Below are 14,684 nucleotides of genomic sequence, written 5' to 3'. Positions count from 1 at the left end.
CGTCTATTTTAAGAGTGGCCGAGCTTCGAATAGACCCGGTTGGATTCGAATCATTATGGCTCGTTTGAGCTGAACATGAACGCGCTGCAACTATCCTCTGCTCTGTCTACTGTCATGTTTATTTATACAACCAGCCGAACGATGCGATGGCACCTTTACGCTTGAGTGTCGAGGGAAGGACAGATAAGCTCAGTGTCTCCGTTCGGCCATCATTCATCCTCCGTGCAAACGAGACCCACAATTCTACAGACACTGCTATCTATATATGTACATTTATAAGCAATGATGACGAGACAATCTCTGTCGCATAACCAGATGCGTTCTTGCTACTACGCACCCTCTATACCTAGAGGAATAAGAAAGCCTATTCTATTACATTCATCGTGCGATTCCATATAAGTACATACTCTAGCGGGTTGCCATGTGTACGATACGGGTTTAGCGCTAAGTGAAGTGGCAGAAGATCAATAGATTGTGCTTTGAGGATAGTCGCTCCTTGACCCAATTTTAGGTTGATTGCTACGTATCAATAAAAAGCCGATTGCGGTCGAAGTAAAGAATTTTTGATGACCGGTAGTGCTTCATCGAGGGCCGTAGACACAGTTTAGCGACGGCTCATATTGTGCGCTGCGGAAGCTGTGTTCCATCACATTTCTTGCCACGTGACCGTGTCTGACAGATGTTCTAGACATGATGAAATTAAACAGGTTTATTGGTACGTAAAGATGCTTGTGGCGACGAGAACTGCGAGCTGCTACGGCCTGGCACGCTTCAAACGACGAGGTGTGCCATACTCGTGTAATGGTGGTCAGGCAATGTAGACATTAGCTACTAGGACCTAACATTACAATTAATAAAAGTTGATTCATTTGATTGCAAACGTAATGGAGGATGGCTTGATGAAGAAAAGCCCCTGTTTTTGGATACGCAATGATCTAGCGCATGCGTCAAATTAGGCATAGTAGGTGAGACGCTATTGTTATATTAGAATACAATCACCTGCTGCTTGCAAATTAGACATGTCACCATGGGACGTCTGTCATTTTCTGACCTGATTCTCTAGATTTGACACTATTATTTCTACGTATTTCATGAACGTATGCTGCAGGTTATAGTAGTGAGTACACAACGTATAAACTTATTTCCAGTTCAACCCGCTTTAGCCGGACGAATCGCACGGAAATGACCGTGCAAGCCTTGCGCTGCTATTTCAGTAAAAGTCGTTAACGTTCGATGGCCTAAGCGACACGGACCAACGAACAGACTCACACCATTTAAACCATTCGAATCGCCCTAGACAGCAAGGTTGCGTCGTCACTGAAAACAGTCGAAACCAACTGCTCCGTACGAGCAAACACCTACTCACTATCGGTAAAGCGGGTACCGAACATCAGGGGGAAAATACACTCGCTGGGAACGTGTGTATGCTGCTCTACCGTTGACGGGGTTAGTGGATAGGATAACTGAGCGGTAAAATGTAGACCGTCTGCATTTACTGAACAAGCCCCCAAACGTTGGCCTCTGGTTTGCTAGGTCAAACGGGATATCCGCCGGCGATGGCCGAAGTCATAAATGGATGCCAGTAGTAGAAGTAGTAGTAGCATTCCATTTCGACAACGCAACCAATCGAGTAATGCAGAGGTGCGTTGAAAAAAGGAGAAGGGGTTCTACTGGAAAAGTAAGGATAGAGGGGCCTCAGACCCTGGATCGTAGCAGCCGGATAGTCAGCAGGCAAACGTTTGGAGATGTCGACCGCTCATAAAGGCTTCTTACTCTCGTTCCTTTGGGGACCGCTAGGAGTAAAGGCAGTGCGAGTCTTGAGCGCTAGCTTGCCGGCCATACACACACTAAAAGGGCAGCCTGTGGCTGCGGGATGTTGTGCGAGGCCGCGCTAGCAAGTGTAAGGCCATGACATGTGTGAGTGCATGCGTGGTTTGGTGGTGCTGGTACTGATGAAAAAAGAACGATGCGGAACTATGGTCAAAACGCCTAGCCAGGACCTTATTTCGGCTGTTTAGGAGTCGGCACTGTGTGAATCATTTCCCTGGACGCATGGGCGACTACAACGTCTATGACATTCAGTCAATGAAAAGAGCAAAGGCCAACAGCTCCAAACAAGCTGCCTCGAGTGACCGAATAGGCCGACGGAGTCATTGGGGCATCCGTATCACGTTCACCGTCTGCCAGCCGTGACCACTCGTCGATAATGTTCGGGTGGTTCTGTCCATACCAAGCCGTTAGGAGTTGTGGTCGCACGATGGATAGCCTTCAGGTTTAAGATACAAGATTATAGAGCAAAGAAGTAAGCAGCACAGGAAATCGTAGTCGAGAGACTACAAGAAACGCCTATTGCCACGTGAATCACCGTTGCGGCGATGCTCTGATCGGCTCGGAGATGTTCGTCAAGCTTTTTCAGCAGAACTGATCGTCCATGATTGTGAAAATGAGGACCGCTTACATAGCTGAGCCGATTGCCGTCGAGGATGCTCACCTTTCTATTGTTTGCGAGAAAGGGCTGCTTGCAATGGCTTATTGGGTAACATATTTGTCTGCTAATTTTAGGGAGACGTTGTATTCTGAATTCGAATCTTAGCGTAGACAGACTTTGTTTCCTGCTGGGAGCCAGCCGTCTGCTGGAGTGCCTGACGGCGATACCGGCCGCAAAAATCGAAACAACGCATGGGCAGTGAGCTATTCATGAGTGTGCAAGTGTCTTCCTTGCACATGCCCATCAGGCGTGAAGGCAGCGACGACGACGGCCATTGAAAAGAGGGAGTGAGAGAGACAGGGCATTTGCGAGATCAGTGTAACAAACGTCTGCGCCATAACATCGTAGAAAAGAGCAAAGGGAAAATGCTTACGAGAAACTACTTGTGGTTGGGCATTACAATGGACTATGATATCACCTTTAGAAGCGACTCATAATTCTTGTCACAACAAGAAAGCACAACAATATAAATCATGTCATTTTCTGACTAAAAAGATAAAAAACAACTACCTTGTTGAGAGCTGCTGCTTTAATTGTACAAAGCCGAGCAGATGGGAGCATGTTGTTTTATTGTCTCGGAACCGCAGTTTTCCATTTACTGATGATTCCTATATGGTAAAGTTACCGCTGGTATCGAATGTTAACCGTTGGCAATTGAGAGGCCTCGAGCATTTTGTTCATTTTTGAGAAGAGCCTACGCTGTGATCGTCCGGTATTGTCCGGTGAATACAGTGCCGTTTTTTTATCACTGCATTAGCACCACAACCACTGTGGAAAACATGTATCGTGAACAATTTCAGATAATTGGGACTTCTTGTATCCTTTGCTGCCCAGCGCAACGTAGCTGTTACACGTCTGCAAAGGTCATCGCATTTGTTATTTTTTTTTTCGCCCATTTGCTGCTGATGCAGTAACGATTTTTCCAATCAATATCCTCGTTCATCCCCAGTTCCGTCGTCGTGGTGTTGGACTTACACCAAAGGCATGGTCTAGGGTTTCATTGTGCTGTTTGTATGTAGGTGTGTGCTCGAGTTTAAAAACACAGTAATCCGGTTAACGGGCGGAGCGAACGACGGCTTTACGCGACGGGTAGTGGTACAAGGCAAGCTCTCTGCTACCGTGGTAGTGAATGAATATGAAAGTGCGACGACCGTTTGTAACATTAGCGAGGACCTCTGAAACTGAGCTTGACGTTCTAATGGTAGATACATAACCGGTTTGCGTTGAACTATTAAATGAGGGTTTTCCTGTAATAAGGAAGCTCATATTTTATAAAATCCGAAATAAGGGTTCAAAGATCTCTAGATAAGAACCACAGTCTAACTGACGACGGTAATCGATGCAGCTAAAAGTGTCTCATCTCAAAAACCCAAAATACGGTAATGTGCAGTTCTATGCTGCCTCACCGAGTATTTACAGGCATTATTAGATTCATCAAAAGACTGCCCCCTCTGATCAGATCACTGTTTCCAGCTTCGATAGGGTTGGTCATGAACTGTGGACGAGAGAAATCGGAAGTTGAAAAGGTGCATTGCTTGTTCTGTATTCTCCACTTTTTGAAATACATGCTTTCGACATCGTACGTGTTCTAATCCTGTTCCTGTGAGGGACGCTTCCTTGCAGGCTTCGTTTTGTTTGATTCCGTATGCTGGCTGGTGCCTTTGAAACAACTGGATTTTGTTGAGAAAAAAAAATTACCCTTGACTATGAGCACCTGATTGTATAGCGAATAATCCTTCCACCCGCGCTTTCAGTTTCAAGTATAAACAATTACCAACTTCAAGATAAGACCCTAAAAATCAACTCGGCGACGAATAGTTATACAGCCAGTTACGATATATGCCGACTGGCCCCCAGCCAAACGAAGTTTTCTACCGCTGGCAGGACTACTTGCAACAGTATATGAAGTCTTCGAAGATCAATGAAACAATAGTGAAAACGGTCGATCATAGTGCCTGTGACACAACGGCAGTAATAAGTATATGTACTTTTCTGTTCTTTGACGAAATACGCCGTTGACGGTCACTGTCGGTTTGCTGGCGATGCCTATCCGGTCGCTGATCGAGACCGTCGCTTGCCAACAGACATGTTCGTTGCATTACGATTTCCAACGATTTTCTCCTGTGCTGTTTTCATGCTCGTAGCTGTCGCTCTCGTTAGAATTGTTAGACGGTATCAATGCACCCAGCGATAGCGTCACTGAAGTCTTATGGGGCTCATAGCGTTAAAAATGTGAGCCCATACGGAGATCTTCTAAGTGAATCGATCACGGCCACACGCGCGTATTTCGTATTCAACATGGCGCTATTGCCAAATATCAATTTTTTAACCTGCTATTATATGTTTTATTACATATTTGTGTGTCTCTGTAATTTTACGAATTGTGCTTTTCACACCGTTCACCACCGTGACTCGCTTCTCGACTTAGTTGTTTTATATATATATATGAATACACATATTCATTGCTACGGAGAAAGGTAAAATTGGCCGATATGTCACTTGTTATGGCAGGATTTTCTTGTCTATGATACGATATAGGCAGGGGTAAGGGAAGCAAGAAATGGAAGCCTAAAGGAGAGTTGAAGGACCTTGATTTTGGAATGATGGCTGACGCCACTGGATTAGTGTTTTTTTCTCCAGTGACTTGCTTCTTTCTCTCTGTCTGGTAGAAGTCGACGGAAATGGTGGCTATATCTTTCTAGGCTTTTCAGCGAAGTATTTTTTGGAACCAGCAGTACAATCCGAAATACTGTTCAAAAAAAATTTTTTTTCTTTTTATTTGGGAACGATTTTTGCAATGACGATGTGCTTCACGAAAAACACCCAACATCTTAGTCTGGATTTGTGTTATCTCTCATATATATGTACGTATATACACATATGCACTAGTAATAATTTGTACATTTGAAGCAGTAGTTACAGGGACGACTCGGAAACGCACGTGACTTTGATGGTGCAGGTAGCATTGCCTGTACATTAATTTTTTAATTTGTCATCCTACAAATAAATGCAATAAAGACAAAGTAATACTCGCAGAACCGGCACCTTGTCTGATATCAATCACATTACAAATGGGGATAGTACGACAGGCACTTTTGCGAGTGCTCTTATCGGGACAGAGGCATACCATCGCGAGTAGTATTTGCGGGCGGCGTTGATCTATGATATATCAAGCTGTGCCTAGAGCACTATTGGCATCATAGATCTTTTTGGATTCCACAATCAATGTCTCTCTTGTATATGTACATTTATTTTTCGTCCTCATCGAGATCCTTGAAAGGCTTAGGTGAAGGCAAATCGGTGTTTGTGCAGAAAGATTGAAAGAAAGAGTTTTTCCAACGCCCTTAATATAGAGGACGCATCGATAAAAAAAATGGCCGTGATCAACGTAGATTCGCGTTAATTCGTATAGACGATTCAAAGCAAAGCCACCGGAGGCACTGTCAAAAGAAAGCTGATACATTTGTTAGCGTTCTATCTGTAAAGGTCCAATGAGATTTTTTTGAATATGACGTTTGTCTTTTCGTTTTTACGTGATCGTTAGCATCGTGCACATTTAAATAGCTCCGCCGTCATGGGAAAAATCATTCTGGATAATGCCATTTGCAGCACACCTGCGTGCGCACAAACCCTATACAAATGCGCGAGACGATTGTGGAATGGAAGATATTCCCCCGCTCCTTACAAATATCCATGTTGGCTCATCTAGTCGATACGACTAACTACTTTTAGCGATTGACGAGAGTCCTCGAGGAGTGCCGCCACCTGATACTGTTTTAACGATAGCAGTCGTTTTGAAGGAATGGAAAACTGATGGGCGTATAGGGCGCACGACCGTCCGCCGCAAGGGAAACAATGCCTGCGCCGCCCAAAGTTGATGCGCGAAGCCACCATTGAAGTGGAGGCAAAGTCAGTAGGAATAAAAGCTTTTGTTAAACGCCATTGTTCTAGCGGTAGACGTGGTGGCTGCGATATTTTTAGGAGGACTCAATTCGGTCCTTCTCGAATGATCGGTGATCCTTTACGGGCACTTTTGACTCAGTTTGTACGACGGACATACAGCAGTGAGGCGACGTCATCGTTGTGGATATAAATATCAAAATGATGCCAGGTTACTGCACGATGACCGAAGACTGGCTCAAACCTAGTGTTCTGAAACGGCACGGAATGCGTATCTAATAGTAAGGGTTTAAACACATGCCGCTACAAAGCATATCGCTTGTCTGGAAAATATGCGCATAAATATGTATGTATAAAAGGATCTATGAATCTGGTGCAAAAATAAATGAGTTAGGCATCTTGATATCATTCAAAGGACATCGCCGATAATAGACAAAGTGACTTTCCCTTGGCAATGATGTTCTTTTTGCGTTTGTATTATTGTGACAGTGAGTGACAGTTGGACGGCAAAAGCTGGAACAATTCCTTTTATACGAATTGATTCTCACTGAAACAAAAAAAAAAAGAATCGATGTAAAACCCATTTACAGCGACTCGCCACGAGTACTAATAGGAAAAGAAGCGTAATGGGTAACCACAATGGGATTGTCGAAGCCGCCGACAAATGATGGCTTCCGCCTTCAGCGTTGAGAACTTCTAGGCCAGAGCCGTTGATACGCTTAGGGTTTTTTGCCTTGAATGTTCTTTGTTATTCATGGGCGTCACACTGTTGTAGGTATATAAGATGGACAAAGTCTGACCAGGACAGCTTCACAAAATTACGTTTGTGAAGTTATATAAATTTTGTAAGCTAATTCAAGTCGATGCCCAACAAACGCATACTGGAAAAATGCGGGGAGAGACAGGTTCACTAAGCACCTTATCGTACGTATGGATAAGTGGAAACCTAACGTCTATAGTATTTTTAGCCGAAACTTAGCTTCAGGACAACATAATCAATATGATTTTTCTAAAGGAGACTTGGGTCATCATCAAAGAACGCTAACGTGGCAACGTGGGAGAATGCATATGGGTAGATGAGTTTGCAATGGCATCGACTTAGTAATCTAGGTTTACATTAACCTATGCATGGCTGTACTATTACAGCGTACAGGGCGTATACGTTTGTTTTGTCCATAAAATTTCACGCTGGATGTTGATGCAAATCATTAATCTAAGAGTGTGCCTGTTGTTCTTGAAATTTCGAAAACCATTATCTTCCGCTTTGTACTGATCACAATCTTCATTGCGCTAGTGGTACGACTATGATTGGTCTTACTAAACGATGACGCCATTGTGGCATGAGATGACGCAATACGTCGACGATTCTCTGTCGTATTGGGCTAAAACGAGTGACGGCGTCGTGAGTATAAGGCAGCGTCGTCTGCGCAGGCAAATCGTCTAGTTGTTTGTATGGCTACGACCAGCCGATATTGTTCACTGTTCTACTGGTTGCAGCATTTCTATTGCAATTGGCACCATTAACATTTACACAAGTGGCTATCGCAAAAGCAACATGGTAGCGAATCCGTCAAACGACGTACAATTCACTTGGCTGTTTTTCAACCTAGCATCAAACGCCCATTATCGACGTCGAGACGTCGTAAATCGACAGAAATAGGCGTTATATTGTTACGGTTGCCGCTGGCTGTTTCCTGCAAAGTTTACCTTCCTTATTTTATCCCTTGACCTTCCGCCCCGGTACACAGACATGTAGAAGCGTGTAGAGGCATACATACGACATAGCGCAACACGGTACATGCAATGCACACGGCTACGCGACTTTTACGTACAGAATGATAAACTACATTACTATAAGAAGTAATACGAAAGCCGTATCCTGTAATGCAAAAGCTGTCTATTGTCACCTTGCTTCGCTCAATTGCAGCGACGACGTCAATTACGTCACAGCAACTGCGGCAAACCACTTTTTACCACTTTCCTATCTAGGGCCAAAAAAACGTACAAAATGTTGAAATGAGCACGCGTAAAATTTCAAGAAACATGTAAAGCAGTGCCCAATCAGCCCTGTCATCCGTTAGATTGACGCTATGTTGCTTCACTCTTTAATCACCCCTAGTTTTATTACGAAATCTGTCACCCGACAATGCCTTCTATACTGCTTAATTTGCTCGCTGTACTCGTATTTGTTAAGACCAACCAGCCTAGCCCTCAGCTCTATGTAATACGTCGCTGCTTTCATAGACGATATACACAGAGGCAAGCACACGCCTTTATCGCTTTGTACGGTTGGTCTCCCAGCCTGAAGCAAGCAGCAAACGGAGATCTGGCACAATAGTCAAGAACTCAGAAGCGTCAAGATGCCGTCGATCCTGTCGACAAAACGATCTTTTATCTGACTATCATTTGACTTCATTCATACTTACCTCTTTGATCTCCAGCGGACATTGATGCTTTTACGCATGCAAATAGATTTCTATAGCGATCCTGCTAGTAGTTACGGCTGTGATCGAGATCATCTGTGTTGTCAAAGCCCAATTTCAGTAATGGGTTTCAGTGGATGAAGCATGCGATTGACAACCATCCTGCCTCGGAGCTGCCTCGTTCCAACTGACGGTATCTGCTTCTTGCCGACATAGTAGCTATTCAATGGGTAATTGTTTTATGCTGATTATGTGTCGCCACCACTATGCGGGCCCTCTTCACTCTGCGGAAAGGGCTACAATAGCAGCACCGGTGCTTACCTTTCTTTATGACAATCTGCTTCCACAGCGCCGATGCGTCTGGGAGGATTACGTCGCTAAGGGTCGTATTTGTAGTAGGGGCACACTAGTTTATTTAGTGCACTTTATTCTGTACTGCTGGCCGCGCCGTGCGACGGTCGAGATGACCTCACCACGCCAGCAGCGAAAGAAGATCCTGCAAGGGGCTATTATCTTGTTAGCAGTACAATAGTAGGGCAGACAATGACGCCCCGTCCGGTCGCTCGCTTGCTCGCTCGCTCGGTCGAGTCACGCAGACCGAAAACAACAACAACAGCAGCGAAAGAGCGCGATCCCTCTTCTGTAGTTCTTTTGTACGCAGCCGCGGCCTAAGTAGCAACGTAAAAATAGCTAGCCGTACACAGTGGTATTCTGACGACAACAAACTGGCCAGGTCTGGCGATAATGAGACAAATATTATGCAGTACACTACATTACACTGTTGTATTTTCTGTTCTCATTGTTATATGCCGTAAACTACAGGATTTGCTGCGATCGTTAGCAGAAAACGTCGTGTAAATCAAGCCCTCTAGCGTTTATGGATACGTAAACTAAGTCCGCACGTAACAGCTATATATATAAGGAGGCCTAAAGCGGCGCTTGTCAGTTCCTGATAGGGTTAAGGTCGGGGTCGTCTTACGCCTACGAAATCATGTTTTATTTCTACTTATATTAAATATATTCACATGTTGAGTTGACCGACTTCATGCTAGGACTGAGATGAAACGAGGCCTGCGTCTCGTACTGTGTCCTCGTCGCGTTCATGTGCGGGAAAACTTAAATACAAATTTTCCTTAGCGCATGAAACAGTGGAAGCTATATTGGGCAATAGTTTGATTCGAAGACGGTAGCTATGTTTAATTTAGAAGAATATCGCGCGTTCGTCTGGGGATTGTTCACTGATGTAAATTGTTGTTTTCACTTCAATTATTCAATTAATCAATGATTCTTTTCCCTTTATTAACTTCATGTGGATCAACTAAGTTCTTAGGTGGTTTAGGATTTAGGAACTTCTGGATTCGTATCTATTCTATATCTATTCATGAGTCGTCTATCAGTTTATAGTCAGCGACGTCTTTGTACGCGAAACATAGGTATCGTATACGAATCCAAACTATAGTGGATTATATCTCTTCCTGGCAGATAAATCCAGTACGATGACAACAATGACTATAATAAAAATCCACAACATATTATAAATTTAAGTCATAACACGTATACATATATATTATTATTAGTATACTCTTCTATCGTTAACGCGAACATTTGGTTCAAGTAGAGAGACGATAAATACGCGTATATATATATATAGTACGAATACAAATTATATATATATATATATATATTAACATGTATTTGCTCGGTCGCCATTGGCTTTAAGCGTGCTGTTAGCGTCAATAGCAAATAACACAGGCCAACCGCGTTTTTCCTGACGCAGTTGCCCCTGTAACATTACTCATTTATACCGAAATAGCATTTCAGTTATTCTGGCCATCATCAAGCAGATGGTCCCTGTCGTGGCTTCTAGTTCGTTCTTGCTCGGTTTTCAATAGTCAACGATTGTGTTGTCTGTCGAACACTGATAATCCGTCAATTAGCGTAGTCAAAGCACTTAGCCTGAAACGCGCCAGCTGGCGAGTTCGATGGTCTTCTTTACGGGGTTGGGTTTGCAATACCGCCGGGGCCGTAGCTGCTGCAGCACGGTAAAATGGAGAATTTGTGGAGCAGGCTGTCCTACCAGCAAATCATTATACCTAGCTGGCCCAATCTAACGTGTGCAGCGAACGATGGCCAGGTTAATGTCAGCTTGATAACTCAGCCTCAGTCAATATCAGACTTCTACTATATCCACTCGGACTGTATGCCCTTGCAATTTTCCGCATGCGTGTACGAGTACGTTTGCGACGGACTAAAAAACACTACACTAATTGCTTAACTGCCTACCTGCACTGCACGTAACTGCGGCTCGTCGCTGTTCGGAAGCGTCATCAGAAAAATCTGACGCATGGGCGTAACGCTTCGCCAGATTTTATAATCGTTAATTGTCCCACATACGTCCATAGATGACACAACAGTTCACTTATGACAATAAAATGTGGATAGTGATTCCGGCTGACGCCATCCGGCTATTGAAGGGTGCAAATGATATCACGTTGCCATCACAATGAGTGTGACGATCATCTTTATTGTCTGTGCTGCAAGATTACATAAATTAGAATTAGGATGTACATAGAACTCGAGACGTTCTGATTCGTTATTGCTTACCCAAGTATCGCCCCTACCTCTCCAACTCACCAGTCAACTCTTTACGTGTTTATAAACCTATGACGGGGCTATCGTTGCATGGCTCAGCTTATTACTTTTATAGTTTTCTTTTTTTCATCATCACTTACGAAGAGATGCACTGCCTCGTTATATTGTGCATTTCTCAAAGACTTCTCGTTGCTGGTTCTCAGCCGTTTTCGGTCGATCCACAAAAGGAAGGCTGCAGGTCTCGCGCTTCACTGAAAGTCGGTACGATTTTAGCGATATACTGTGCCTCTGTGCAGACAGGAGGCTACGCAGTAATCAGCGTCTAGTCACAACGGCGAACGCCATGCGGAGGCCGTTGAGCCCGATATTACTCGCGGCTGCGTTGCCGCCATTGTTGTTGTTCACAGGGCGCAGACAACGGACAGAGGAACACCGACTATGTTGACCGGATAGTTTATACGATAGAATTAAATACGGAATGGCCGGAGCCTTTACGCGTGCGAAGCGAAACATTAAAATCACCGAATGATGTCAGTTGAAAACGATTATGACGTATACACTAAGCGGCAATGTTAACGACGGCTGGTGTACGAAACAGGCGGCGTTGTGACGAAGTCCAGCAAACGAAAATGTTTTCCAGACGAACGCAAATTTCGAGGTAGATAGTGAAGAATCAGATCGTGACAAGAACGACTTGGTCCTTTCTGTTTTCGATAAATGTGTGCAAAAAATTCAGGCTACACTAAGAGGTGTTTGACGGAAAGAAGAGGAAAGCAACAACTGGTGATATAGAAAAAAAATTTACCCAAAACAAGTTACGGAGAGGGGAGGATAAAGGAGCACGGTGTGCAAGTATACATATGTCGAATGGGGAAACAGTTATAATGGCAACTGCTGGTTATGATAACGACTAGAAAAATAATCGCATCGAAAGACAGACAATATGTACGACGGTTCTTCAATCGCCCCTGTTGCCAGTCCGCCTTTTGCCCTGCTAACAGAAGTATATGAATAGGATTGGTTAAAACAATAGCGGAGAGGTAGCTGTCTACGTCTGTAGTGGCTGACAAAATTAAGGCGTAAAATGTATTGACACTGTGACATGTGGAGAGTTTCAGATGTGTCACCGTGAACGGAATTTACTCACGCATAGATAACCGTCTGATGCGTCCGTCGCGTCCAAAGCGTTTACCGATTTTGCAATCGAATGCGCAGAGACTACATAGAGTTGAAGAGACCGTCCGCCACACGAGGAGAAGACTCATAAGACAAGAAAAAACTGCCGCGTTGCCACCGACCAGCGAATGGTCTTCAAATGAGCTCGCTACGAATAGCTTGTTACCTAGTCGAATTTGTTTGGTTCCCGTTGATTGTATTGGTCAGTAGCCTCGTTGGCGCATTTGATACACGCTGCGATTGACACTATGGTATGGTATAGCAAGGAATACGAAGAAAGTGCAAACGATCTGACATCATTAGTGGTCAGGCGATCATTGTCGTCGTGATGGGGAATGGCTGTCTGCTTTAGAAGAAAAACACAGTAAGAAACTAAATAAAAGCGCGAAACGATGAGAGTGACTTCTTTCGCCGTAGCTGGCTAATCCATATCTGCTGTGCGCGTGTGTAGCCCCAGTGGATTGGTTCAAGGGAGGCTGATCTTCTTTCCGATTTTCCTATCCACGTGCTAAGTGCTGCTACTGCTAGAAAATGAGGATAGGTTAAAAATGCCACCGATACATTACATATATGTATATGTACCATCCGCCAGTAGTTTTGCCGTTCCGGTTCTGTTGTCTCCTCGTGTAATACGAATAATTTTAGATAGTCGTTGTGACGCGCGATCTTGAGTGGATTGATCACAGATGATGACGTTTTTTATAGCTTCCCAGACAATAGTACGTACCCCAAGCTGTTCTCTTTGTGTGCATGTCGTTAATGTCACCATAGAACGCACATATCTGATCCTTATTTTTTCAGCTGTTTATATTTTCCGTATGACTTGTTGTTGGATTTTACTAGTTGTTTGGGGCCGCTTTCTAAACTACGACAATGCCGAGTCCTCCGAGATCTCTCTTTATCCCTCTCTTCGATTCAAAACCATCGTCATCACCATACCCCTACATTTATTTGTCCCGGTGAGCGCGCCGGCCAAAGAAAACACATGCGATACACGCCAACGTCTACCACTGACTGATGCACAAAATCGGGCCACTTACTCCTTGTTTTGTGCGTACAAAAAATAATTCAGACATAAACAGTATCTGGTGTACAGGGGCTGTCAATTCTCAAACCCAGAACTCACACACGCGATCGTGTGCGGTTCATACCGCCGTCACTGAAAAAGAAAGTTTGCGGTTCTGAATCGTCTTAGAAAAAAACTAGACGACTCTTAACGTTGAAGATACAACTGCCATCACCAATTATGGCAGTTCCCGGTAGAACTGACAATATGCAGGAGGCGCCATGGATGAAACTGCTGAGAGCAAGTAGCATCAGAAGGAGGACGAGGAGGAAGAGAAAACAGAATTTGTATTACTTATATCTGGCGGCGGCGGCGGCGGCGACAAAAAAAGAAACGATGTTGAAATCGAGAAAGAGGGAACGAACGGACCTGTGTCTGAGAACTTCACAATCAGCGAATCAAGCAGAAGATGGCCCTCGACGGGCGCTCCCATACTTATCAAAAGAAACGACATGAAGTCGGAATTGAAAGCCTTACGGGAGCTTACCTTTCCCCCTTTTTTTTGCCCAGCTACCGTCTCCATAGCCAATTCTTCCCTTCTACCAAGGATCACCAATTGTCTCCTACTAGCCTAGGCGCTCTATTTGGCTCTTTCTACCTCGGAACTTCTGCAATATGACCGTGACTTTCGTTTTTGCGTTCACTGCTACAGCACGGAATAGGTGTTATATATATATCTATATACCATTTGGCTTTTTTGGTTTAGAAGCTTATTTGACTGATTTTCGGTTTTGCTTGGTTCAGAAGTGAATTGGAAATTGAAGAAGATTGCCGAAAGATGATAACGTGTCTTTAGTCAGGATATGAGATATTTGGCTTCTTACTATATGTGCCGTACAATGTACTCTGCAGCATCTTACGCTGCTTTTGAATACAAGTGCTCACTATGCTCCGTTTATCACGGTAACGGCTATTGGCTAATCTCGTTATAACTCTCCTAAGTTAATTTCTCTGTTGCAAAAAAATGTCACCTTGAACCGCTGCAGGTGACCCTCGGGCCTTTTTCCTAATTCAAGGCACTGCCTCAGCCTTCTCTCTT

At 44.1% G+C, this 14,684-nt stretch overlaps 2 protein-coding genes and 1 long non-coding RNA gene across 3 annotated transcripts in view; 1 reads left to right on the top strand and 2 right to left on the bottom strand.

The window, feature by feature from the left end:
* Positions 1 to 14,684, top strand: part of siz (Brefeldin-resistant Arf-GEF family protein schizo) — a gene marked incomplete in the record, with an annotated part of 514,736 nt that overhangs the window by 419,689 nt on the left and 80,363 nt on the right.
* The window catches only part of LOC111244260 (uncharacterized), a 144,621-nt gene that overhangs the window by 104,646 nt on the left and 25,291 nt on the right, over positions 1 to 14,684 (bottom strand). The gene's annotated exons all lie outside the window — the stretch shown is intronic.
* On the bottom strand, positions 5,236 to 9,446 carry LOC147757963 (uncharacterized). Its single transcript, XR_015322452.1, has 2 exons — positions 8,815 to 9,446; positions 5,236 to 6,935 (listed from the first exon to the last, which is right to left on the bottom strand). It is a non-coding gene; the product is annotated as an uncharacterized LOC147757963 (long non-coding RNA).

Source organism: Varroa destructor, unplaced genomic scaffold (assembly GCF_002443255.2).
Source record: "Varroa destructor unplaced genomic scaffold, Vdes_3.0 BEIS01000002.1, whole genome shotgun sequence".
Taxonomy (NCBI): Eukaryota; Metazoa; Arthropoda; class Arachnida; order Mesostigmata; family Varroidae; genus Varroa; species Varroa destructor.
This window is presented reverse-complemented; position numbering and strand designations above follow the sequence as displayed.